Source organism: Zeugodacus cucurbitae, chromosome 2 (assembly GCF_028554725.1).
Source record: "Zeugodacus cucurbitae isolate PBARC_wt_2022May chromosome 2, idZeuCucr1.2, whole genome shotgun sequence".
Taxonomy (NCBI): Eukaryota; Metazoa; Arthropoda; class Insecta; order Diptera; family Tephritidae; genus Zeugodacus; species Zeugodacus cucurbitae.
In genome coordinates this window covers 35,929,222-35,955,219 of record NC_071667.1, presented here as the reverse complement: position 1 = coordinate 35,955,219, position 25,998 = coordinate 35,929,222, and the positions used below count along the sequence as shown (strand labels likewise).

General features: G+C 35.9%; 1 protein-coding gene across 5 annotated transcripts in view; it reads left to right on the top strand.

Annotated features, from left to right (window-relative positions):
* LOC105220076 (neprilysin-3) overlaps nucleotides 1-25,998 on the top strand; it is a 307,341-nt gene that overhangs the window by 7,278 nt on the left and 274,065 nt on the right. Inside the window, exon 2 of one of the 5 annotated variants that reach the window (XM_054226091.1) lies at nucleotides 21,726-21,776. The exons of the other annotated variants lie outside the window; for them this stretch is intronic. The gene's annotated coding sequence lies outside the window, so the exon portion shown is untranslated. The remainder of the gene's footprint in view (nucleotides 1-21,725; nucleotides 21,777-25,998) is intronic. 5 annotated transcript variants of the gene reach the window in all.

Sequence of the window (25,998 nt, the reverse complement as noted above, 5' to 3'; positions counted from 1 at the left end):
AAACTTTATATGTATAGAAGATAAAAATTATTAAATATTTTTTTTTGACAAGTCCAAACAGGTTTTGTTGTCCAAAGCGAATAATAAAAAAATAAAAAAAAGGTGTCGTTTTTTTTTCAAATGATATTTGACATTTGACATAGTGCAAAATCACAATATCGTTTAGAAAGCATGTCCACTTAATTTTATTAAAATATTGAACACATTAGGCAATATAACAGTATTAAAATGCAGTAGAATCGCGCAAAAGTTATCTCGCGAGAAAGTTAAACATTCGGCTAAGTTGAGCGTCCACGTACCGCTCTAAAAGGTTAACTTTAACTATTTTTTCAATCGCCAAAAAAAAATTCACCAAAATTATGTTAATTTCCATATTTTTATACTCTCGCAACAAAAGTTGCTAAAGAGAGTATTATAGTTTTGTTCACCTAACGGTTGTTTGTAAGTCCTAAAACTAAACGAGTTAGATATAGGGTTATATATACCAAAGTGATCAGGGTTATGAGTAATGTTCAAATCCGGATGTCTGTCTGTCCGTCCGTGCAAGCTGTAACTTGAGTAAAAATTGAGATATCTTAATGAAACTTGGAACACGTGTTCCTTGGCACCATAAGAAGGTTAAGTTCGAAAATGGGAGGAATCTGCCACGCCCACAAAATGGCGATAACCAAAAACACATAAAGAGCGATAACTAAGCCATAAATAAAGTTATGAAAATAAAATTTGGAACTTAGGATCGCATTATATATATTTGGCGTAGGATCACATTAGGGAGGGGCATATTTGAATGTAATTTTTTTGGAAAAGTGGTTGTGACCCCACCCCAAATAGGTCTTTTATATATATATTGAAAACCAATAAAGCTATATAAACCAAGCTTTCTGCAGTCATTTCTTTTCACCGTTTCCTTATACAGTCCAAAAATGAAAGAAATCGGATAATAACCACGCCCACCTCCCATACAAAGGTTAGGTTGAAAATGACTAAAAGTGGGTTAACTCACTAACGAGAAACGTCAGAAACACAAAATTTCACAGAAATGATAGCAGAAGGAAGCTGCACTCAGATATTTTTACAAAATGGGAAATGGGCGTAGCATCGCCCGCTTATGGGTCAAAAACCATATCTCAGGAACTACTCGACAGATTTCAATGAAATTCGGTATATAATATTTTATTGACACCCTGATGACATGTGTGGAAAATGGATGAAATCGGTTCACAACCACGACTACTTTCTTTATAACTCACTTTTGAATTCCATCTGAATCCTTCACTTTATAACATACATATACATTAGGAACCAATGATGATAGCGAAATAAAACTTTACAAAAATACAGTATATGATCTGTGGCATCACTTGTGAAAAAATTGTCGAAAACGGACTATAACTTTTCAAGGCCCCAGATATCGAACATGTTGAACTCAGCGCCTAAGGTTAAATTTTAACCGAAAATATGGGTAAATCTCTCAACTAAATTAATGTAATTCAGAGGAAATTGTTTTCTTCCAATAGTGTGTCTCTGTTCCAAAAATTATTAAAATCGGGTCACAACATCTCTTAGCTCCCATATACATAATTATAGGTTTTGCAAAAATATCATCCCCTAGCTCCCATATACCTAATTAAAGGTTTTTCAAAAATTCGTTGGGCTTTATTACGTATATATGTATTGGTTAATATGTGATATATCTTAGCAAAATTAAGTGAGCGTGTAGTATTGGATATAGTGTACCTTGCTGGTGAAATTGAATGAAATCGTTTCAGGAATTATCTCAGCCCTCATACACTATATAGGACGATTTTCGTTATTCTATTAAACTTTATGCCGAATTTATGGGTAAATTTGTGCGTTATCTTAATAAAATTTCTTCAATAAATTGCGAGAGTATAAAATGTTCGGTTACATCCGAACTTAGCCTTTCTTTACTTGTTTTTTTTTTTTCAAATTCGAAATCCGTTTGTAAAACACCCTTGGGACATTTCGGTTAACTTTATATTGTGTTGGGGATATATTGAATTTTGGTTTCTGTAACACGCAAAAGCGTGTTTCTCATGAAACTTTTAGTAATAAGCAACATAGAATTAAAAGTCAAAGGAAATATACATACATACATATTTTGCTATGGAAAGTGAAAACATTTGTTTATTTACAATGTGTAAACTCATTCTTGACATACTGTATGTTCTATTTGGATAATTTCTTTTTCAACACCGCATTCGTTCTAATATGTTCCTCATCGTGTCCATCATATATAGCGGTGGGTACGAGATTGGCTCTTCGGCAGGCTTGTTTGGCTTGTGGAGAAGAACCAATTCTTCCATATTTTTTGGAAAACACCCTTCTGTGAACGGGTCGGAGTTGTATTTAATGGCGATTTTTTAGAGCTTTGATTGGGATGCCGTCCAGTTCAGGTGCCTTATTATTGGCGAATCTTTCAGCTACACCAGTAAGCCGGCTTGCTGTGTGTACCTTAGTTTTATACTCTCGCAACAAAGTGGCTAAAGAGAGTATAGTAGTTTTGTTCACATAATAGTTGTTTGTAAGATACAAAAGTGATCAGGGTGACGAGTAAAGTTCAAATCCGGAGGTCTGTCTGTCCGAGCAAACTGTAACTTGAATAAAAATTGAGATATCTTAATGAAACTTGGTACACGTGTTTCTTGGCACCATAAGTTAAGTTCGAAAATGGACGAATTCGAACCACTGCCACGCCCACAAAAAGGGGATAGCTCAAAACATATAAAGTGTCATAACTAAGCCATAAATTAATCTATGAAAGTGAAATTTGGTACAAAGATCTTAATAAGAAGGGCATATTTGGATGTAGTTCTTTTGGGAAAGTGGACGTGACCCCGCCTTTCTAAGTTTTTGTACCTATCTCGTAAACTACTTAAGCTATATCAACCAAACTGTCTAGAGTCATTTCCTTGGGGTACTTCCTTAAACTGTATAAAAATGTAGGAAATGGGATTATAACCACGCCTACCTCCCAAACAAAGGTGATGTTGAAAACCACTAAAAATGCTTTACTTTAGTAAGGAAAACCACCAGAAACGTTAAATTTCTTTGTAAAGATGGTACAGAAGGGCTGTAATCAAATTGGTAAAATTTTAAATGGGCGAGGTTCCGACCACTTTTGGTTCAAAAACCATATCTCCGAAACTGATTGACCAATTTCAATGAAATTCGGTTCACAATATCTGTTTGGCTTCCCAATGATATGTTATGAAAATAGTCCAAATCGGTTCACAACCACCCCTACTTCCAATATACAAGAAATTTGAAGTCGATCTGAATCGTTTACTTTAAAATATACAAAGTAGCACTAGTGAAGATATTGGAGCAGAACTTTGCACATATACCGCATTTATTATGTGGCATTGCCCTTCTCAAAATAGAAATCGCTCCATAATTATTCAATGCCCCATATATCGAACATGAGGACCTCAGAGCTTCGAATAAATTTTTTACCGAAAATATAGGTAAGCCTTTCAGATATTTTGAAAAAAATCGGAGAATATTTTTCTTTTAATAATATGTCTCTTTGCCAAAAATAAGCGAAATCGGCTCTTCACTTCCCCTAGCTCCCATATTAATAACATTCTTTGGACTTTATATCATATACATCAGATAATATGTGAGATATATCAGCAAAATTTAGTGAGCATATAATCTTGGATAGAATATAGCTAGGTGGCAAAAATAGTTGAAATCGGTTAATGAATTACCCAGCCCACATATACTATAATATATATACAGATTTTTTTAATGGACTTTATGTCGATTATGTGGGTCAAATTGTATGTTATATTAGCGAAGGTGATGTCAATCAAGGAACCCTGGCTATTCTTTTCAAAGTGTACCTATTGCCAGTATTTAACAAATCGGTATCCAGCAACGAAATGCTTTTAAAAGAGCATCTCTTAGTCTGTTCGTGTAAGTGCAACCCGATTCCATCGCCAATGCGTTGAATTTAAGTTTTTTAAGTTTTTCAATCTGGCTAAATGACTATCAATCACATACCAACACTAACACATGAGAGACTCTAATCACCCTGGACACACATCATTTTCACATGCAAACACACATCACCAACACGCTACATTCACCACACTCACCACATCACCACTTACAATCCACATCATACACCACTAGGGATGCAAACATCGTAAAATGAAACATCGATGGTTCGATGTATCGATGTTTCTTCAAAACCCATCGAAATCAAAAACATCGGCAATTAAAACATCGATACATCGAAACATCGATGTATTTTTGAACTTTTTTAACTTATTTTAAATTTAGTGTGAAAAGCTAAGGGATACAGAAGCAGAAGCATAAATAAATGAAATGTAGTACGCCTTAAGTTGAAACATTTTATTTCACTTAGCATTATTTTCAATTTTACTACTGCGTGCTAGTTGCCCTGGGTTTAGAAAACAGTCGTTTACTCGGTACTGAAGAGGCTACAGTGTGTAAATATTAATAAGCCTATTTATACAACTCCGCAAACACAGTATTCATGTCAACCCAAACTCTATTGGCTTCTGATTGGTAGGGGTAACAGCCGAGATACACTTTCTCTTCAACCTTCTTCTTCTTCTTCTTGACTGGCGTAGACACCGCTTACGCGGTTATAGCCGAGTCCAAAACAGCGCGCCACGTATCTCTCCTTCTGGCAGTTTGGCGCCAATTGGTTATTCCAAGCGAAGCCAGGTCCCTCTCCACCTGGTCCTTCCATCGGAGTGGAGGTCTTCCTCTTCCTCTGCTTCCACCACCGGGTACTGCATCGAATACTTTCAGAGCTGGAGCACCTTCATCCATTCGAACAACATGTCCTAGCCAGCGTAGCCGCTGTTTTTTTATTCGCTGGACTATGTCTATGTCGTCGAATAACACATACAGCTCATCGTTCCATCGTCTGCGGTATTCGCCGTTGCCAATTCTTAAGGGACCATATATCTTCTTCCTCTTCAACCTTCCGTCCCTGTAATTGTAGATAAATTTGACAGCTTACATTTCACCTTTTGGTGGACCAAATGTTTATTCTGGTTCCAAACATCAAACGAGTATTCTGTTTCACACTCATCCGAAGATTCCGTTGTATCAGCGCGATTAATTTTCTATGAAACAAAAAAAGTATTTCCTTTAGCCCAAGCATCTTTAAAATGAAGTAATTTGAATCTCTGATCAAACGCAGTAGCCTACGCCAGAAATATGTAAATTGTATAAATAAATCATAAAAGTAACCGCAGGTCCAAGCGCACATTCCCTTAACGAATTCTCCGTATTTTACAAAAATATAATTCCAATGTAATAAAGCGTATCAAAATAGAGGGTTTCGGGTTAATACCCGAAAAAGTGTGAAGTAAAATTTTTATATAAAACATCGACATAAAACATCGTTGAAAGTGACATCGATGCATCGATGTTTTTAGATTCGAGATGGCTAACATCGATGCTTTTTGACGAAAACATCGATGTTTCAAAAACATCGATACATCGTTTGCATCCCTATACACCACTCAAGAGCGCGCTACGCATCAATACTACACACCGATACACACATACATTAAACCGATAACCACTTTCCCCTCATATTTCTTCAATTACTAACACCAACGCACACGTTTGAGTTGTTTTGTTTTTTAACTCTAACGCGATGAAAAAATAATTCCTCTAAAATGCTTAGAAATATGTTCCTCAAAAGTCGAATTAATCATACTAGGGTTAATAGGTGGGTAGGTAGGAGTGCCGCCCTTCTGGGCTCAATTAGCGCTAGATGCGCCATTTTGTTACACTATTGTAAGGCCTTAGAAATTACTGCTATTGCGTTTCATCTCGGCGTTCGAACCATTTTGTGTTCTCTATGAAACTACTAATTTCTGTTATTCTTTTTGAGGCCAGCCATGCCGGGCATTCGCAAAGATAGTGGAAATCCTTCGTTTTTATCTTATTATAATCGGGCCATACCTGTTTTGTTATTTTACATTTGTGGTTTGATTTTCATCTGTTTATGGCTATTTGTTCGTAATATGTGTATATCTCTCTCCTGATGGTTCCTAATGGGCATGGAATTTGTTCCGCCTCGGATTCATCTAGAGAGGCTCCTGTCTTTGCCAATTCATCTGCTTTTTCATTTCCGTAAATATTCCTGTGGCCAGGCACCCATATAATGGACAGGTTGAGTTTTTCTGCTAATGAGCACAAAACCTTCCTGCAATTGCTGACTACGTGAGAATTAATCTCCGGAGACGACAAGGCAAGCAATGCTGCTTGACTGTTTGTGTATACATATATTCACTTTCTGTATCCCCCCATTGTTGTTCAACATGGCTTCACAGCCTTCTGTATGCCAAGCACTTCCGCTTGGAAGATACTGGCTGCGTTTGGTAGACGGATTTTGGACCCGTCGGTATAGATTGAGATCGTATTATCCTCTATTTCTAGACCTCTTCTCCATTCACGTTTAGAGGGTATCCTCACCTGAAAGTTAGTGTTGAAATGTAACTTTGAGGGGATATAGTCTGATTTGTATAAATTGTTAATAAAATGAGGGGATATAGTCTGATTTGTATAAATTGTTAATAAAATGATTCAGGATACCGCTATGTCCATAAGTTTTCTGGTTCCAACCACCTAGTTCATTTATTCTTATAGCTGAAAGTGCTGCTACTTTTCTTATGAAAACGTCGATGGGCAGTTGATATAGGAGTACATTTAGTGCGTCAGTCGGACATGACTTAAGCGCCCCAGTAACCCCTGCACAGGATGCCCTCTGTAATCCATTTATTTTTTGATGTTATACTGCTTATTTATTGCTGGCCACCAGACCAAAGCTCCATATGTAAGTATTGGTTTGATTACGGCCGTGTACATCCACATGGCTATGTTTGGTTTAAGGCCCCAGTTTCTGCTTATTATTTTCTTGCATGTATAGTGGGCCACATATGCTTTTTTAATCCTGTTATCGATATTTATTTTCCAATTTAATTTGGTATCCAACTGCACCCCTAGGTACTTGGCTGTCGAGGACAGAGGAATTGTTGTACCGTTGAGTGAGGGAAGAATAAATTGGGGTATCTTGGTTTTATTCGTGAATAGCATCAGGTCTGTTTTATTCGAGTTAACACCTAAGCCATTGCCAGCTGCCCATTGATGTAGTCTTCTTAGGGCCCTTTCCATTATCTCACTGATAGTGGATGGAAAGAGACCTGTTACCAACAGTACTATGTCATCTGCGTAAGCTACTGCTTTCACCCCCCTCTGTTGAGTTCATGCAGAATTTCGTTTAGCGACACCACCCATAGAAGCGGAGATAGGACACCTCCTTGAGGGGTCCCTCTGCTCACATATCTGGTTAATGTTATTGATCCGTTTGTTGCTATGATCATCCTGTTCATAAGCATCGATTTCACCCAACTGCCAACCATACGGTCTATGCCGGCATGTGTCAGTGAATCAATTATCGTGCTTAATTCTATATTGTTGAATGCTCCCTCTATATCCAAGAATGCAGCCATTGTATACTGTTTGTGCTGTAGCGACTTTTCTATTACGTTTACCACATCATATAAGGCAGTTTCCGTCGATCGGCCTTTTATATACGCATGCTGGGCCGTCGATAGTGTGCCTCCAATTCTTGGTCTTATATGTATGTCCATTAATCTTTCTAGAACTTTCAGCATGAAAGAGGTAAGGCTGATAGGTCTAAAATCTTTAGCACTATCGTGGGTTCTCCTTCCTGGTTTTGGTAGGAACACCACCTTAATTCTTTTCCAGCTCTTGGTATGGTTTAAGACTAGCTTTGTATATCTTTTCAAGCCTTTGAACTATTGGTTCTTTCAGCTTTTGTAGCATTATGGGTATAATCCCATCCGGGCCCGCTGCTTTGTACGGTAAGAAACTGTTTATGGCATAAGCGATTTTTTCTTTGCTTACTATCAGACTCGATTGGTCTGCTGTAATTTCAGTTTTTTTCGTTTGTAGCTGTGTTTCCGTTATTTGTTTATTGCCAGGAAAATGTTTGTTTGTGAGTTCCTTCAGTGCCTCCTCCGCTGAGGAGGCCCAAGTACCTCTTTCAGTTTTTATGTATGCATCGTTGGTATGCTCTTTGGATAGTATCTTGCTCAGTCTAGCCGACTCTTTGCAATTTTCTATCGAAGAGCAGAATGCTTGCCAGGAGCATGCTTTTGCTTTCCTTACTGCTTTTTTGTATTGCTTCAAGATATCTTTGTATGGTTGCCATAACTTGGTCTTGTAGATTTCATTGAAGGCTTTCCCTAATAAAGTTCTAAGTTTTTTAAGGTCACCGTTCCACCAAGGTGGTCAGAACTGTAAGAGGTGTGGATTGATTGAACGAATTCGTTAGTATTTTTTCAATCTTCTCCACCTCCGTATCAAGATCCTTCGTCAGCCGCTTTGTCGCCCTGGAACACTTTCAGCCTGGCCCTGCAGATACCGAAGCTGATTTTATTGTCAGCTTTCGATAGAGCCTCTATCGACTCCTCGCTTATGGCCACTAGTATCGGTCTGCTTGATTTGTTGGGGGTTTCATCTTTAATTAGCTGCCACTCGTCAATACCAGGTATTGACTTGTTTTGCAGCTTAATGCATCTGAGGAGTTTTTCTCCTGGCTCCTCTAGAGGGGGTAGCCAAATACGAGCACGAGGTCTTCTTGGAATGTCCTTGGCGGGTATAAGCTTCAATTTGATGTCTACAAAGGCGTCGCTGATTTCCCGTAAGGAAGTTCAAAGAGGCCTGGTCCGCGCACTTGATTACCCTGTATCCCCTAAGGGTTTCCGAGGAGTCGAACTCTGGATGGGGACCCGCTGGATTTTCGAGTACATAGCTTAGGACTTGACTCGATAATCTGACGTCAATCTCCACCCATATTTCCTGAATCGTGGTAGGTGTGGAGGAGTTGTCGTCAATGACAGCCACTTGTAGACTATCCCTAGCTACATCACAAAAATGTCTAGCTGTTGTACTATTCCGTTCAGTTCCCTTCTTGGGTTTTTTGGACAGAGTTTCCAACTGATCATTTTGTGAGCGATTCCTCTTTTGCGACTGCTTTTCGATTTCGGAGGGGGGTTCCGATTACTTCCTTTTCAGGAAGCTTTCGTACTCCTCCACTATTTGCTGTAATATTTTTTTCTCTTCTTCGTCAACTGAAGTGGCGGCAGCCTGATCTTTGGCTATCTTGCCGGCTTTTCCTCTCTTGATTTACGGATTTTTTACGGTTTTTACGGTTTTCTCCCTTAGCTGCCAGTGTACTTTGGTTGGTACTCTGAGTAGCTTTAGAGGTGGAGGGTTCCGTATTCAAATTCGGGGTACTTTGGTTGGTACCCACTGTATTAGCTGCTGTCGCTACCGGCGTACTTGGTCTGATTCCGATACTTTGTTTCCGTAGTCCCTGTCACAGTTGCAATGGTCGTCAAAGTGTTAGTTGTTGTTGTTTTTGTTTTGTTATTTTTTTCTGAGTTCATGTTTGGTCCCACGAGTAAGCCGGAAGGGGTTGGTCACTCGTCCGCAGAGCCGGTACCTCCGACCTCGCCTGGGCATCGGAGGGGACCGTTCGCGATCAGCTATTCATTACCGCCCGCTGACCATTCAGCCCTCGGCACGGGTACCTCGACACTTTGGCTTAGGGTGGTGTTGGTGCGGGTATCCTCACACTTTTCACAACAAGAGGTGGGTGTAAAAGCAAAAGGTTTATTCATCCACATCCCCTTTATGAAAATTATGAGGTTTCCCTCTTAGTTCGTAAGAGCAGTGTGGGTTCCCATTTGGGATTCTCACATTTCTATTACTTAAGCCTCTTCGCCACGACAAGGCGACCAACCTCGAAAGGGACTAGGGTTAATACATTTCGAATTTCCCAAACAGAACAAAACTAGTTATCTCATTTCTTGTTCTTATTAAATGAGTGTGAAAGAGAAAACATAATTGTCATTGGTGCCAAAAAAAATCCCATAAAGGGAAATAAAAAAAATACTGAAAAACGCGAGTCATTTGCGCACATATGGTTAAAAAGGTGAGTTGAATGGAATTGTTAATATTTTTTATTATAATTTATATAAAATTAACTAATTTGTAACATTATTCTAGCAGCATACAACAATCAGCAACATAGCAAGAAGCAGCAGCAAACAAAAAAATGTAAGTTTTGCTTAAAAAAAAATTGTATATTTTGTGTGCCTTCGCAGTGCAACAATTTATGTTTTGTGTGCCTGCACAGTGAAATAATGCAACAAAAAATCGATTGTCTGTGGCGGAAATTCCCATATATGTTTTGTGTGCCAGCGGATTTGAAAAAAAAATATAAAAAGAAAAGTGTTTCAAGCTGCTTGCGCATTATTAATTTCATAATTTTTTTTCAGATTGCGTTTTTTGATATTGGAATTCGGCTCGATTTTTTCTTTTTTATTAGAACTATAATTATATTATATTTTATAAATTACTATTATATTATATATTACTAATAACTAAAATCTACTTAATTAATATTTTTTTTTAAATTTTATAATTATTATTTATTAATAAATATTTTTCAGCTTAAACTAACCTTTTTTCAGATTTTATTTTGTTTTCACCATTAATTTTTTTTTCAGAATTTATAATTACAAATATTTAATTAATATTTTATAATTACTATTATTTAAATAATCTTTTTTTCAGCTTTTATTAATCTTTTTTTCAGATATTATAACTATTTTTATTTAATTAATATATTTCTCAACCAATATTCTTTTTTTCAGATATTAATAATCTTTTTCTTTTATCTTATCTTTTATTTTCAGATATCAATAACATATTATACAAAAAATATTTTATATAATAAATATTTAATTATACTAATAATTGTAAAAATTATTATTATTATGTTAAATGATTGTAAAAATAAAATGAAAATATGTTAAATAAAGTTAAAAAAAAAATTTTTTTAAATTAAAATAATATGTTTGAAATTTTAAGAAAATTTATAAATAGGGATGAGAAAAATGCAACCCTGCATCAGCTGACGATTAGGGATATTAGAGCAGTTCAGCTATATTTTTCTGTATATAAATTATATGACACTGCATAATGAGCGCAACAGAGATGTAAGATCACATGTATTCGTACGTGTGAGGGGAATAGTGGTTAAAAAACTCACAAGCAGCTATGCTGGCCTATGGCAAATTCACCACTTTTTTACCACTTTTGTGGGTTTAAAAAGCTTCGGTTTAACCAGCTTTTTCACCACCTTTGGCTGGCAGGGAGCACGCACGAGGACTCCACACCGGCCACACAATTTATACAAAAGGGATCGCAAAATGAGATCTCAGCGCTTTTTCTTTTCGATACGCAGTCGATAGCGTACACAAGCCTTTTCGCCCCAGTCGATCGTTGATATTTCGCATTTTGCGCGTGACAATCCCGTTGTTTCTATTACTTGTCTATAATCTTTTAATAAAGGCTGAAATCGAATCTTGTGAAAATAAAGTTTACTTCTCTTTCCCTAAAAAACGCACGAGGTTCACAACTATGGTCCTTCGAGCCTAAAAGGCTGGCACAATTGGAAGAAATATAATTTACGTACGTAAATAGTGCAGGGAACAATAAAAAGAAAAAAGGTGCATACAACATAAATAGCGTAGTGAACAAAAAAAAAAAGAGAGCGTGGAGTCCCTACGCACGGATAAAGTTGTACTTCTTAGTGATATTCCAATGCATATCATTTTGTATGAAAGAAAACTAGCGAGAGACCCTTTCTTAAATTCACATTTTATAAATTTATTATGCACATTTTATAAATTTATTATGCACATTTTATAAACCAAAGTCCAAATCAATTATCATTTCTGGGTTCTGACGGATTGATATCTATAATATTTACAATTGATATTAGTTTCAAGAGCACAAGTTTAATGCCCAAGTGGCATCTATAACGGACAATTGAAATATTCAAGAGAAACTTACCATCACATAACAAAAACGTTGATGGATCAACACACGAAGAAGGTCCAGCAATCGTTGATGGATCAATGCACGTAGAAGGTCCACCAGTCATTGATGAATCAACTATGAAGATGCGTTGAAGGCCCAGCAGTTATCGGTGAATTGACGATCGTTGATTCATCAGTAGTTATAGATGCTCCCGCAGAGATTGATGGAACAGCAGACGTTGAATCTTTGTTAAGCGCTCGGTACTCTCTCTGATATTCCGCAGTTGTTTTCCACTTCCCCGATTGACTGCCAGCTATCATTTCCAATTTCTCCTTTTCCCGCTCGGCTTTCTTTCGTGCTCGGAATTTACGATAATGTTGTGCTCTTTTCCCTTCTCTTGAAACACGGGCTGCACTGTCTTTTTCCGCTGTAAAATCAATTTAAAATCATTAAAAATGTTGCCAATCCAATTGATATTAGTTTCAAGAGCACAAGTTTAATCCACAAGGTGCATCTTTTACGGACAATTGAAATATTTAAGAGAAACTTACCATCACGTAACGTATTATCACTGTCACTTATTTTTTGTTTGTTTGAATCATTTGAATCACTATTCACTGTGTACTAATACTACATATAGGTCAATATTATATAGAAGACGAATTAATTAGTAAATAAACACTGTCTACAGAAATGAAGTCTTACCTTTTCATCGGAGAGTATTTCAACTAAAAGCAGAGAATGTAGAATATAGAATGTGTGGCTAATAACCACACTGGACTCTGTAAAGCTCGATGTGTCGAAACTTTGCGTTGTTGAACATTGCTTTTGATTTTTGCTGGTTGACATACTTACGTGCACGCATATACAAATGTAAGTTTGTGTAGAAAAATTGATGGCCGGCTGCGCGACGCTACATTGCGTTATTGGTAGAAAAACGGCTTGTTGTAAATATGTATGTATGAATATGAAACATATCGGCATAAATTTTTTGCGCTTGTTGTTTTTGTAGAACATTACTTTTGATTTTTGGTGGTTGACAAACTTACGTGCACGCATATACAAATGTAAGTTTGTGTGTTTGTTCAATGACATATAAACATGTACATATGTATGTTTTGTAGTACAGTTCTTGTAAAATCTTCGTTGCCACGGACAACGAATATGTATGAATATGTATGAATATGAAACATATCGGCATACATTTTTGGCGATTGTTGTTTTTGTAGAACATTGCTTTTGATTTTTGCTGGTTGACATACTTACGTGCACGCATATAAATTATGTATTCCCGCGTTGGGAATATCAAAAAAAATATTTTTTGATCGGACAGCGTGTCCGCTTTATTGATCAGAAACGACTCCAACTTAAATTTAACAATTTGATTAATTTATACTTATTCTAAGCCACGGAATTATTAAGTGGCGTGATATATTTCCTAGAATTAGTGTTAGCAATTAGTATATGCAATTTGATTGCATGTTCGGTTGGCATGTGCCGGATGTGCTGAGGTTGCATCGGCAGAATTTACAAGTTGTCGCTTGCGCTGTAATTTCGGGGTTGTTGATATAGTTGCACTTTATGCTTGGATCGTGCTAACTCTTCCCCTCTTAAGTCGATTGTCCTCAATCGGGATTAATGCATTTGTGGTGTTGAAATTTGTAGAAATGGTCCCCTTTTTGCTGAAGTTGCTTCCGGTGGCTCAATTGAAATATTTAGCTTTTGCTGCTTTTTTTTTTATAATGATGTATACAATTGTTATTAAAATTATAGTTATAATTATAACATCAGTGCCTATGCTGATTAAATTCCTCTTTTTATTTTTATTCATTAGTAATTCGATACTATTTTCGTGATTTATTTGTTTTACATAAAGATCTTCTAATTTAAGAACAAGTTCGGTTACATTCTTTTTCTCTTTAATTTTTGTGATTCGATTTGGCAAAATAAATGTTTCATATATTTTAATGTTAATGTTCGAATACGTCCTATTAAGCGCACTAATATAACAATTTTCAAATTTGATAAGAAAGTTGCCTTTCTGTTTTATTTTTTGCTTATTGCAATTGTGTTCTATTTCTACATCAAAATTCTTAAATACTAGAATACCAGGAACTATTGCAGTGACATTTATTTTATCTATAGTTTCTAAATTACAATTTGCTTCTTCGAATTTCAATATATTTTCTAAACATTTATTGTGAATTTTTATTAAATTTTTCTCCAAATTGTTTCTTTACATATGTTTCATACATATTGTTTTCTGAATCTATTAATACTTCGTAAGTATCTAAGGCTATTGATTTGTTAGCTATATTAGGAAGTGGTTCAAATCTGATTTGTGAAAGGGTATTTGGTGAATATTGGGGTATTAGGAGGGTTATGATTATGTTGTTGTTTTGAAATATTACTGCTGTCTTGATATTTCGGTAACTGTCGAAATCTGTAATTAATTCGAGTTCTAATTTGGTGAGGATGTCCGTAGGAATTATACCTATTTTGCTGGAAAATATAATTTGTCCTATATCGTCTATGTGGTTTCGTAAAAAGGATATATCGTTTTCTATTTGGTATGTGTGCTCTAAAAATTGAACCTTGTCCTCTAATGACTTTATTTTATTTTGTATGGTGTCCTTAAATGTATTAATGTAATGACTTATTGAGATTTGCTGTTGGTTAATATGTTTTGTTATATTGTTTATTTCCTCGGATATAAAGTTATTAACGCGTACTATATTCGTCATACTTGCTGTTGTGCGTTATGGATTTCCGTCTCGTCATCACTGTCCATGGATCCTGCTATATATTTTAATCCTTTTCCTAGAATATTTACAAGTCCTCGTTTTGATTTTAAATGAGGGTGTAAGCCGCTTATTTTTGATTGGAGTAATGCGAAGTTCCTATTAACTGTGTCCAAAATTTTTTTATCATCAAAAGTTGTGGTTTTTAGCATGTTAATGTTATTTGATTTTAAGGCTACTGTTTCCTCGTAGGCTGTTAAGTTGATAAAATGAAGTGTTTTGTCATAATGATTAATTATTTTCAGTTCGTTAGTTTGATGGGTAAATATCCGTTATTATTCGTTAAATCCTGGATGTCGATTTGTTGTGCGTCTACCGTCAATGCTAGTACCAGCATGATTGTCATGATTTCCCCCGTATTCATTTTTCCTATTACAGAAGAAATTTTATGTGCTTAAATTCATATTTACTCATGCAATTCTATTTGATGTTACTTTTATGAACTACTCTACCTGATTTAGTTACTACTGTTGTATTAAAATTTTTCGCAACAATTTCTTTTCTAAATCTAGCCGATAACTTATTTCCTTACTTTGACAAATATGATATCTCCTTGCGCATATGTGCTTGGAGGTGATCTGTTCTTGTTATGGTATGTAAGGTCTGCGTTTTGTTTCGCTAGGAGTCTGTTTATAGTTTCTTGTCTGTCTTTCTCCATTATTTTAGGGTCGCTATAAACACGTCTGCCAAAGAATATTTCTACAGGTTTTCTTCCTGTTGTCGTATGAATAGTGGAGTTATATTCGAAAACTGATTTATCCAACAATTCGTGGAATGAACGGTACGTGCTCTCCTTTTGAAGACATCGCATTATTTCTTGTAATGTAGAATGGAAACGTTCTACCTGTCCGTTTGAACAACTTGTATACGGAGCGGTTCTAAAAATATTAATTCCGAATTCATTTTCAATCATGAAGTTTATTGCTTCAGAATTAAAAGATTTATCGTTATCCATCACTATTGTTTCTGGAACAAAGGAGAAAAGGATATCGCGTAAAGGCTGTCTGATGTGTTCCGATGCTCTCGATCGAATGGGTTTTGCTATTGCGAATTTGGAGAATTTGTCCATCGCAGTTAGAACTAATTCCTTGTATGTATGTGATTGGCGTTGCAACCGTTTAGCCGGTTATAGCCGAAAAGGAAAGAACTAATTCCTTACCAACTATAAATATATCAATGTGCACTATTTGGCCTGCGAACTGTGGAATGGGTGTGGCTTGAATTTGAGGTTTTATTGGACGTCGGTCATATTTGCTCTCCTTGCATGTTGCACAGTTTCTTATAATTTTCTTTATTTTACTTGCCATTGCAGGAAAATAGTACTTTTCTAGAATTTGCATTTTATTTTCCCTAGTATTTCTGTGCGCTCTATTGTGCGTTTTTATAATGATCTCTTCCTGTTCTTTTTCATTAGGTATATCTTCCACTTGTATCTGTGTGAACCTAACTCGGTATTTGCTAAAATGTAATGGGTAGACCTCTTGTATTTTGCCCATAACATATTCTTCTGCTTTTATACAGTTTATAACTAATGGGTTCAAATATCTTTTTAGAATTGATTTAAGGGTTTGTTCGGAATAATCAGGTTCCGTAATTATGTGTCTATGATATGTAGGAAACACGATTTTAAATTGATACGTAGATGTACTATCTGCTTTTAAAATTATTTGGTTTTTGAAAGCATTTATAGGGGCTTCTATGCTATAAATTAAATTATGGGACGAGCTATCATTCGAATTGGTTGCTATTGATAGACTGTTAACCTGTGATTCCTTCGGGGGTATCCTGGATAGTGCATCTGCTACGACGTTTTGTTTCCCAGGTTTATAATGTAAGTCGTATGAATATTCTTCTAAGGCTGCTTTCCACCTTTTCATCTTGCTATTGTTATTCTTATTGCTCAAAGCGTAAGTGAGCGGCTGGTGATCAGTAAAGATTTGTACTTTAGCTGAGCCATATAAGTAATTCCTAAATGAATTCAGAGCCCAAATTATGGCTAGCATCTCTTTTTCATTGGCGGCGTAATGTTCCTCCGCCTTGCTCAAAGTTCTTGAGATAAATGCCAAAGGCTTTGAGTCTTGCGATAGTACGGCTCCGATTGCAAAGTTGGAGGCGTCTGTTACCAGTTCGAAATTTTTCTTATAATCAGGACATGCAAGTATCACATCTCTGGAAGTGAGTGAACGTTTTATATTATTGAAAGCTTCTATTGCTTCTTCGTTCAAAAGTATGTTTACTTTTGTGGATTTGTTTTTCGATATTCAACCTTCTTCCCCTCTCAGAAGAGAAGTCAGTGGTTTTGCTAATTTCGCATAGTCTTTTATGAATCTTCTGTAGTATCCTGACAAACCATGAAAACTGCGAAGCTCTTTTAAAGTTGTAGGTTCTGGAAAGTTGGCAATTGCTTCAACTTTTGCGGGATTCGTTTTTATGCCATTTGGAGATATGACATACCCTAAAAATTCTACTTCCTTTTGGAAGAAGTGACACTTATCCAACTGAACTTTCATGTTGGCTTCGTCCAAGGTATTGAAAATTATTTTAATGTGAAAAAGGTGCTCTTTTTCCGTTTTGCTAAATATAATTATGTCATCGATGTAAACATAACAGTATTTTCCTATGTGATCGTGCAGGATATCATCAAGAGCGCGCTGAAAAATAGAAGGAGCGTTTTTCAAACCAAATGGTAAACGTGTAAACTCGTATTTACCATTGTTGATGGAAAATGCCGTTTTTTCGATGTCAGATTCTTTTAGAGGAATTTGATGAAATCCGCTTTTCAGATCTAACACTGAGAAAAATTTGCTTTCGCCGAGCTGTGAAATTACTTCTGTAATTTCAGGAATTGGATATCTGTCTGCTGTTGTGACTGAATTTAATTTTCGGTAATCGATGACCATTCGGTACTGTTTATTCCCCGCTGAGTCGGCCTTTTTCGGGACGATCCACAAGGGTGAATTGTAGGGAGACCTAGAGGGTCTTATAATCTTATCATCTAAAAGTTTCTTTACCTGCTTTTCTACCTCTGATTTGAGAGATGCTGGGTATGGGTAAAATTTCGAGTAAACAGGTTACGGTTCTTATTTCTCCAACAACTTTTGTTGTGTATGTTAATTTTTCGTTCGGCTCCGCGAACAGGTTTGGGAATGCGTCTACTGCTTGCCTAATGCTAGTCTTCTGCTGTGACGATAAGTGCTCGTCCTTTATATGTATTGCATTCACTGCCTTTGATGGAAGCTGCTTTAGTTTAATTTTTATTCGATTTTTTATTTTTAAATAATTTTCATTTGTGTAGATAATTGCTTGAAGCTCTCTTAATGTGTCGTTTCCCAAAATTTCATCGAATGTCTTTAAGGATGGCATTAAGAAAAACTTGATTTCGTTATCTAGACCAAATAGTTTTAGCATTGTGTGTTCATTAATTTTAACATCACCTGTTACTGATTTTGCAAAAAATGGGTTTTTATTTTTAATACGTTTTTTAACCAAGTGTGGTTGAATGTAGTTTTTACTAGATCCTGTATCTACCAAAAACTTAAGAATTTTCCCGTTATCAGCGCTTGCTTCAAAATATGGAAGCGAAGAGCTCATCAAGCTAAAAAATGAACTTCAGATGGTTCGTCTTCCGAATAATCATTCTCCACATCTTTCGACATTGTGGCAATGTGGAAAGTTCTTTGGGTTTTCCTTTGTTGCTGATTATTAACTGATGGTGGTCTTTTTCCTTGAAATTGATTTTGAGGAGTTCTGTTCATATAGTTAATTCGACGTGATTGCATACTAGATTGCCAATTTACTTGATTTGGTTGTGGCAAGTACGCTAATTTAGGGTAAAAGGATTGCAGTTGTTCCTGTGAAGAACGTCGCTTAGGATAGAGTTGAGGAGTTTGGTATGCCGTTTTCACATTGTGAGCACGATTCATGCGAAAATTCTGATTGTCTAGTTTCAGGCATAAATGAAGTGCCTGAGGTAAGTCGACCGGTTCTCTTATTCCCAGTAATCGTGGGAGGTCGCCATTTAATCCTCTTATGAAGGTGTCCAAAGCTTTATCCCTGTACGATTGCGTTATCATTCGTAGAGATTCGTTGCTCATTTCGGTACATCCTAGTTTATTTAAAAATAATGAGAGGTGTTTGTATATTTGCTGATAGAATTCAGCAACCGTTTTATTACCTTGTACTAGAGTTGTCATTTGATACTCTAAGGTGGATAGGTCACGCTTGTCGGCATAATGCATTGCTAGACATTTTGTTATTGCTGACCAATCAAGTGGCGTGTTGTAAGATTCCAATGCCATATCTGCATTGCCTACAATCTTATTTCTAACTACACTAAGGATTCCGTAGTATTTCGGGGTTCCTTTTAATGGTTCGTATATATTTAATATACGGTCTACACTTTTTTTCCACGATATGAATTCTCCTGGGCGGCCAGAAAATTCTTTTAGACACTTCACTACATCAGGGATCCTATCTAAACCGTCTAAATTTCCTCTATGTCTGTCCTCTATAGTTTGATCAGTTGTGGTTGCCAAGTTGGCATCCGGATTTAGGGTGGCCTGTACTACCTTTGGTCCTTGCTGCTGTAGTATATTTGTCGCTATATTCGCTATTAATGATGTCAAGTCGTCTATACTTAATTGAGTGCTATTTGTCGCTTGAGGAGTGGATTGGTTAGAAGGAAGAATGGGAGGTCTGACCAAGTTGTTGGGATTAACCATTTTACAATTTAATATAATTTAAATTAATTTAAATAATTCTTATAATTTAAAACAATTTTTTCTTACTCTAATCCTGATGTTTCTGGATGCTGCTGCTGCTGGTTTACTTCGTTGTTAACGTTGGCAAATCGTACAGCCCCACTGTCAAACACTACACTCGTTATACGTTTTTGTTTTTGTTGCTTTGCTTCTGTTTTCAATTTCTCGGTAAACTTTAAATTCTAGTAGCCGTCGTTGATTATGTGAGCAATAGTTGTTGTTGTTGCTTGTGCTGCTCGGATAAACGTTTTTAGCCATTCACTCGCTTGATTTTAACTATCATGTGTGATCGTGGACGTAATATATTGAGGTTTGTGTTTGTTTTATATCTACGCTTTTAGTACAATTACAATTTGGTAATCGCCAATAAACGCTATTTAAGTTGCTTTGTTATTGTTGCTTGTTGTATTTTATCACTGCTGAAGCTTTTATGTTTTTCACAACAATTATTTCACTGGCCTAAACTTTTTCACTTCACTTCCTGCTATGTCTTTCGCTAAGGCTGGCACGTCGATGCCTCCTTTTTACTTTCGTTACTCAGGGACCGCTATCGAAAAAACTTTTTCAACCGGGCGCCAGTTTTTCTACCGGACCGACTGAATTTTGCTCGGGCGCCAATTATGTATTCCCGCGTTGGGAATATCAAAAAAATTATTTTTTGATCGGACAGCGTGTCCGCTTTATTGATCAGAAACGACTCCAACTTAAATTTAACAATTTGATAACTTATTCTAAGCCACGGAATTATTAAGTGGCGTGATATATTTCCTAGAATTAGTGTTAGCAATTAGTATATGCAATTTGATTGCATGTTCGGTTGGCATGTGCCGGATGTGCTGAGGTTGCATCGGCAGAATTTACAAGTTGTCGCTTGCGCTGTAATTTCGGGGTTGTTGATATAGTTGCACTTTATGCTTGGATCGTGCTAACTTATACAAATGTAAGTTTGTGTCGAAAAATTGATGGCCGGCTGCGCGACGCTACATTGCGTTGTTGGTAGAAAAACTGCTTGTTGTAATATGTATGAATATGAAACATATCGACATACATTTTTTGCGCTTGTTGTTTTTGTAGAACATTACTTTTGATTTTTGGTGGTTGACAAACTTATGTGCACGCATATACAAATGTAAGTTTGTATGTATGTTTATGCATAATGTTGCTGTTGCGCAACAATTCTCGCAACTGTTCCGAACTCGTATAAGAAGTATAACTTCAAAAAATATATATACATGGCAACATTATGCAGTAAAACGTGCATATTACAAAAAAAAAGAGTGCGTGGAGTCCCTACGCGCGGATGAAGTTATACTTCTTAGTAATATTCCAAGAAATGCATATCATTTTGTATGAAAGAAAACTAGCGAGTGACACTTTCTTAAATTCACATTTTATAAATTTATTATGCACATTTTATAAACCAAAGTCCAAATCAATTATCATTTCTGGGTTCTGACGGATTGATATCTATAATATTTACAATTGGATTATGATATGTAACTAAAATACGATATGAAATGTCTTACATCTATTTTATCTATATTTCTCGCGAATAGTCGAAGTCAGTAGTCGTACCTCCTTTTGTCGTAGTATCATTTCTTCCATTGATCATTTCTAATGAAAATTTCTCTCTGAGGAATGCCAGTAATGGTTCAGCTTCTGGCAATGAGAAATTTACATTAAAATCTCCCGCAAGGAATACCGGTTGTTCGCTATACTCTACTGGTATATTTTTACACCGATGAACAATTTTATATCTCTCATCGATGAATTTGGTGATATATAAATGGCAATTAAATTAAATTTTTTATTAATATGATTATCGCTAGGGTTCATTTTGCATTCTACCACACACAAATCGCCAATTCTTGTTGATGTTGATATCGTCACATCAGCATCACTCGCGCACGGAGCCTTTACATATATCTAAATGAGGAGTGAGAATATGACATTTGTCTTATTCATTGTGATAAATAGCAACGCCTGAATTTCTTGTTTCATTTCGTTGAAATCTTACAACCTGAGAAATCATCAACATGAGCACGAAGACTTTGACAATTGAATGATATTATTGATAAACATTTTCTTGTGCTAAGAAACTCGAATAATTATTTTTCTAAGGTGACAATTGGATTTCGACGTAATTTTATCATTTCATCTCGCAAAGCGCGACATAACCTGTCATTGCTTCCAATGCCATTATAATATTTTTTCCGTTTGTTCACAGGGATAATATAAATTTGGTGGTTGACAAACTTACGTGCACGCATATACAAATGTAAGTTTGAGTGTTTGTTCAATGACATATAAGCATGTACATACGTATGTTTTGTAGTACATTTCTTATAAAATCTTCGTTGCGACGGACAACAAATGACCGCAAATAGTATTTTTTTTCACAGACTTGTAATCAGTGTCGCGTTTTCGCAGGCAAAGATGTCCATGTCCCCAACTCATATTATTATGGATTGTTTTATGTTCTGATTCTTACTAAAATCAATTGTAGTACATTAATATTTGGCATCATATATTAGTAGAATATTTAAATACATTTAATTATTTATATTTGCTAATAGCAAGTCCATACTATGCAATAAATATTTTGCGCATTTATAATTACGGAGGGATCACTGAAACGACTCTGTAAAGCTCGATGTGTCGAAAAATTGATGGCCGCCTGCGCGACGCTACATTGCGATGTTGGTAGAAAATCGGCTTGTCATAAATATGTATGAATATGTATGAGCATGCACATATATCGACATATTTTTTTGGCGCTTGCTGTTTTTGTAGAACATTGCTTTTCATTTTTGGTGGTTGACAAACTTACGTGCACGCATATACAAATGTAAGTTTGTGTGTTTGTTCAATGACATATAAACATGTATGTACATATGTAAGTTTTGTAGTACATTTCTTGTAAAATCTTCGTTGCCACGGACAACGAATGACCGCAAATAGTGATTTTTATACTCTCGCAACAAAAGTTACTAAAGAGAGTACTATAGTTTTGTCCACATAACAGTTGTCTGTAAGTCCTAAAACTAAACGAGTTAGATATAGGGTTATATATACCAAAGTGATCAGGGTGACGAGTGAAGTTCGAATCCGGATGTATGTCTGTCCGTCCGTCCGTCTGTCCATCCGTGCAAGCTGTAACTTGAGTAAAAATTGAGATATTTTAATGAAACTTGCAAAACGTGTTCCTTGGCATCATAAGAAGGTTAAGTTCGAAGATGGGCGGAATCGGACCACTGCCACGCACACAAAATGGCGATAACCAAAAACACATAAAGAGCTATAACTAAGCCATAAATAAAGTTATAAAAATAAAATTTGGAACATAGGATCGCAATAGGAAGGGGCACATTCGAATGTAATTTTTTTTGGAAAAGTGGTTGTGACCCCGCCGCCAAATATGTTTTTTGTATATATCTTGCAAACCAATAAAGCTATATAAACCAAACTTTCTGCAGTCGTTTCTTTTAGCCGTTTCCTTATACAGTCCAAAAACGAAAGAAATCGGATAATAACCACGCCCACCTCCCATACAAAGGTTAGGTTGAAAATGAATAAAAGTACGTTAACTCACTAACGAGAAACTTCAGGAACACAAACTATCACAGAAATGATAGCAGAAGGAAGCTGCACTCAGATCTTTTTAGAAAATGGAAAATGGGCGTGGCATCGCCTACTTATGGGTCAAAAACCATATCTCAGGAACTACTAGACAGATTTCAATGAAATTCAGTGTATAATATTTTATTGACACCCTGATGACATGTGTGGAAAATGGATGAAATCGGTTCACAACCACGACTACTTTCTTTATAACTCAATTTTGAATTCCATCTGAATCCTTCACTTTATAATATATACATTAGGAACCAATGATGATAGCGAAATAAAACTTTACACAAATACAGTATATGATCTGTGGCATCACTTGTGAAAAAATTGTCGAAAACGGACTATAACTTTTCAAGGCCCCAGATATCGAACATTTTGAACTCAGCGCCTAAGGTTAAATTTTAACCGAAAATATGGGTAAATCTCTCAGCTAATTTAATGTAATTCAGATGAATTTGTTTTCTTCCAATAGTGTGTCTCTGTTCCAAAAATTATCGGGTCACAACATCTCCTAGCTCCCATATACATAATTATAGGTTTTTCAAAAATTCGTTGGGCTTTCTTACGCATATATGTATTGGTTAATATGTGATATATCTTAGCAAAATTAAGTGAGCGTATAGTATTGGATATAGTGTACCTAGCTGGTGAAAATGAATGAAATCGGTTCAGGAATTACCTCAGCCCTCATATCTATATATGACGATTTTCGTTATTCTATTAAACTTTATGCCGAATTTATGGGTAAATTTGTGCGTTATCTTAATAAAATTTCTTCAATAAATTGCGAGAGTATAAAATGTTCGGTTACACCTGAACTTATCCTTTCCTTACTTGTTTTGTCACAGACTTGTAATCAGTGCCGCGATTTCGCAGGCAAAGAGGTCCATGTCCCCAACTCATATTATTATGGATTGTTTTATGTCTTGATTCTTACCAAAATCAATTGTAGTACATTAATATTTGGCTTCATATATTAGTAGAATATTTAAATACATTTAATTATTTATATTTGCTAATAGTAAGTCAATACTATCCAATACATATTTTGCGCATTTATAATTACGGTGGAATCACTTGAAACGATTCTGTAAAGCTCGATGTGTCGAAAAATTGATGGCCGCCTGCGCGACGCTACATTGCGTTGTTGGTAGAAAATCAGCTTGTCGTAAATATGTATGAATATGTATGAGAATGCAAACATATCGACATAAATTTTTGGCGCTTGTTGTATTTGTAGAACATTGCTTTTGATTTTTGGTGGTTGACAAACTTACGTGCACGCATATACAAATGTAAGTTTGTGTGTTTGTTCAATGACATATAAACATGTACATATGTATGTTTATGCATAATGTTGCTGTTGCGCAACAATTATCGCAACTTTTCCGAACTCGTATAAGAAGTATAACTTCAAAAAGTTCACTGATCACCTAAATAAAGTGGTAAAGTATATTGGAAAAGTTCAGTTCTATGTTCATGTATATGTGAAACATAATACAGTCAAACCTGTATAAGCGAGAGTTCAAGGGAGCACAATCTTATTATCGCTTAAAGAGGTTTCTCACTAACAGTTTCTCGCTAATGCACGTACATATGTAGTGTTTCTCTCTTATAGAGGTACGCAGCAATAACAAGTCACAGCAAGTACGAATGTAGTAAATATGTACATATGTAAACTCACTCTAACTTTCATTCTGCGATTTTCCGGATTCAAACGCATTCACTATTTTAAGCTTCTTTTTGACATATATAATATAAAAAACCAACGGGCGCGAATCTATTTACATCACAACAAAAAAGTGCTATTAGACAGGCGTATTAGTCAAACAGTTCGCATTAAATAACATGACAATTTCAATTTGTCTTGAGAAGCTCTGAAGCAAGATATGAAAACAAAAGAATGTTGGTCGACAAGCAAATAACGATACTTATGAACTTGCCGAAAATTCAAAAAGAAACAAGTGAATAATTCATAAAACTAGAATCCACTGTTTCAAATTGTTTGTCGGTTCTATCGACACATAATATTCCTACATACAACTGGGACCCTATGCACCGTAGCATTACCAGAAAAATCACTACTTTTCTGGGAGCAATCGCTCTCATCAAGAAGAACCAGCCCAACGTGGCAGCAAATTAAAGAATTCTTAACATACATATACATTCTTACATACATTCTTAATTCCAATATGAAATTGCGGAAAGGGTAGATAAAAACCAGTCACAACTAAAAACGTTCAACACGACCTAAACAGAAGCTTCAATAGACCTCAAGTCAATATCAACAACAATTTAAATATAAGCTTTTTCAAAGCACATTCGTTATAAAAAAAACCCGAAATTAGCCAAGAGACTCCATGTTGCTCAAAGGCGCAAGAGACACAAACGCTACACAGCGAAATTCAAAGTAAGGTATTACTACCAACAGTAATTGTCTGCATCGAACACAGGGGAGAACTTTTTAAACTTAGAGCCTTAATAGACCAATGATCACAACGATCATTCATAGCATCTAAGACACAAACTAAACTAAAATTGCCAACTAAGCAAGCTAAATTTGAAATTACGGGAATGGGCGGAAAAGTAATACAAAGCTCTAATAATATATGCCCATTACCCTAATTTCACACCAAGCGGATAAGCGCATTCAAGCAGACTAACAAACATGCTTCCAAGCTATCAAATAAATGGCAAGCATGGGGATAAGGTTTCAAACCTAACTCTAGCAGATCCCAACTGCAACACCCAGCAGCATAGGCAGCGACCTTATAACGCAAATTATACTAGAAGGTGTTGAAAAAATCTCAAACACCCTTCTAGCTCAAAATACCATCTTCGATTGGATACTAAGTGGACTAGTTAGTGAA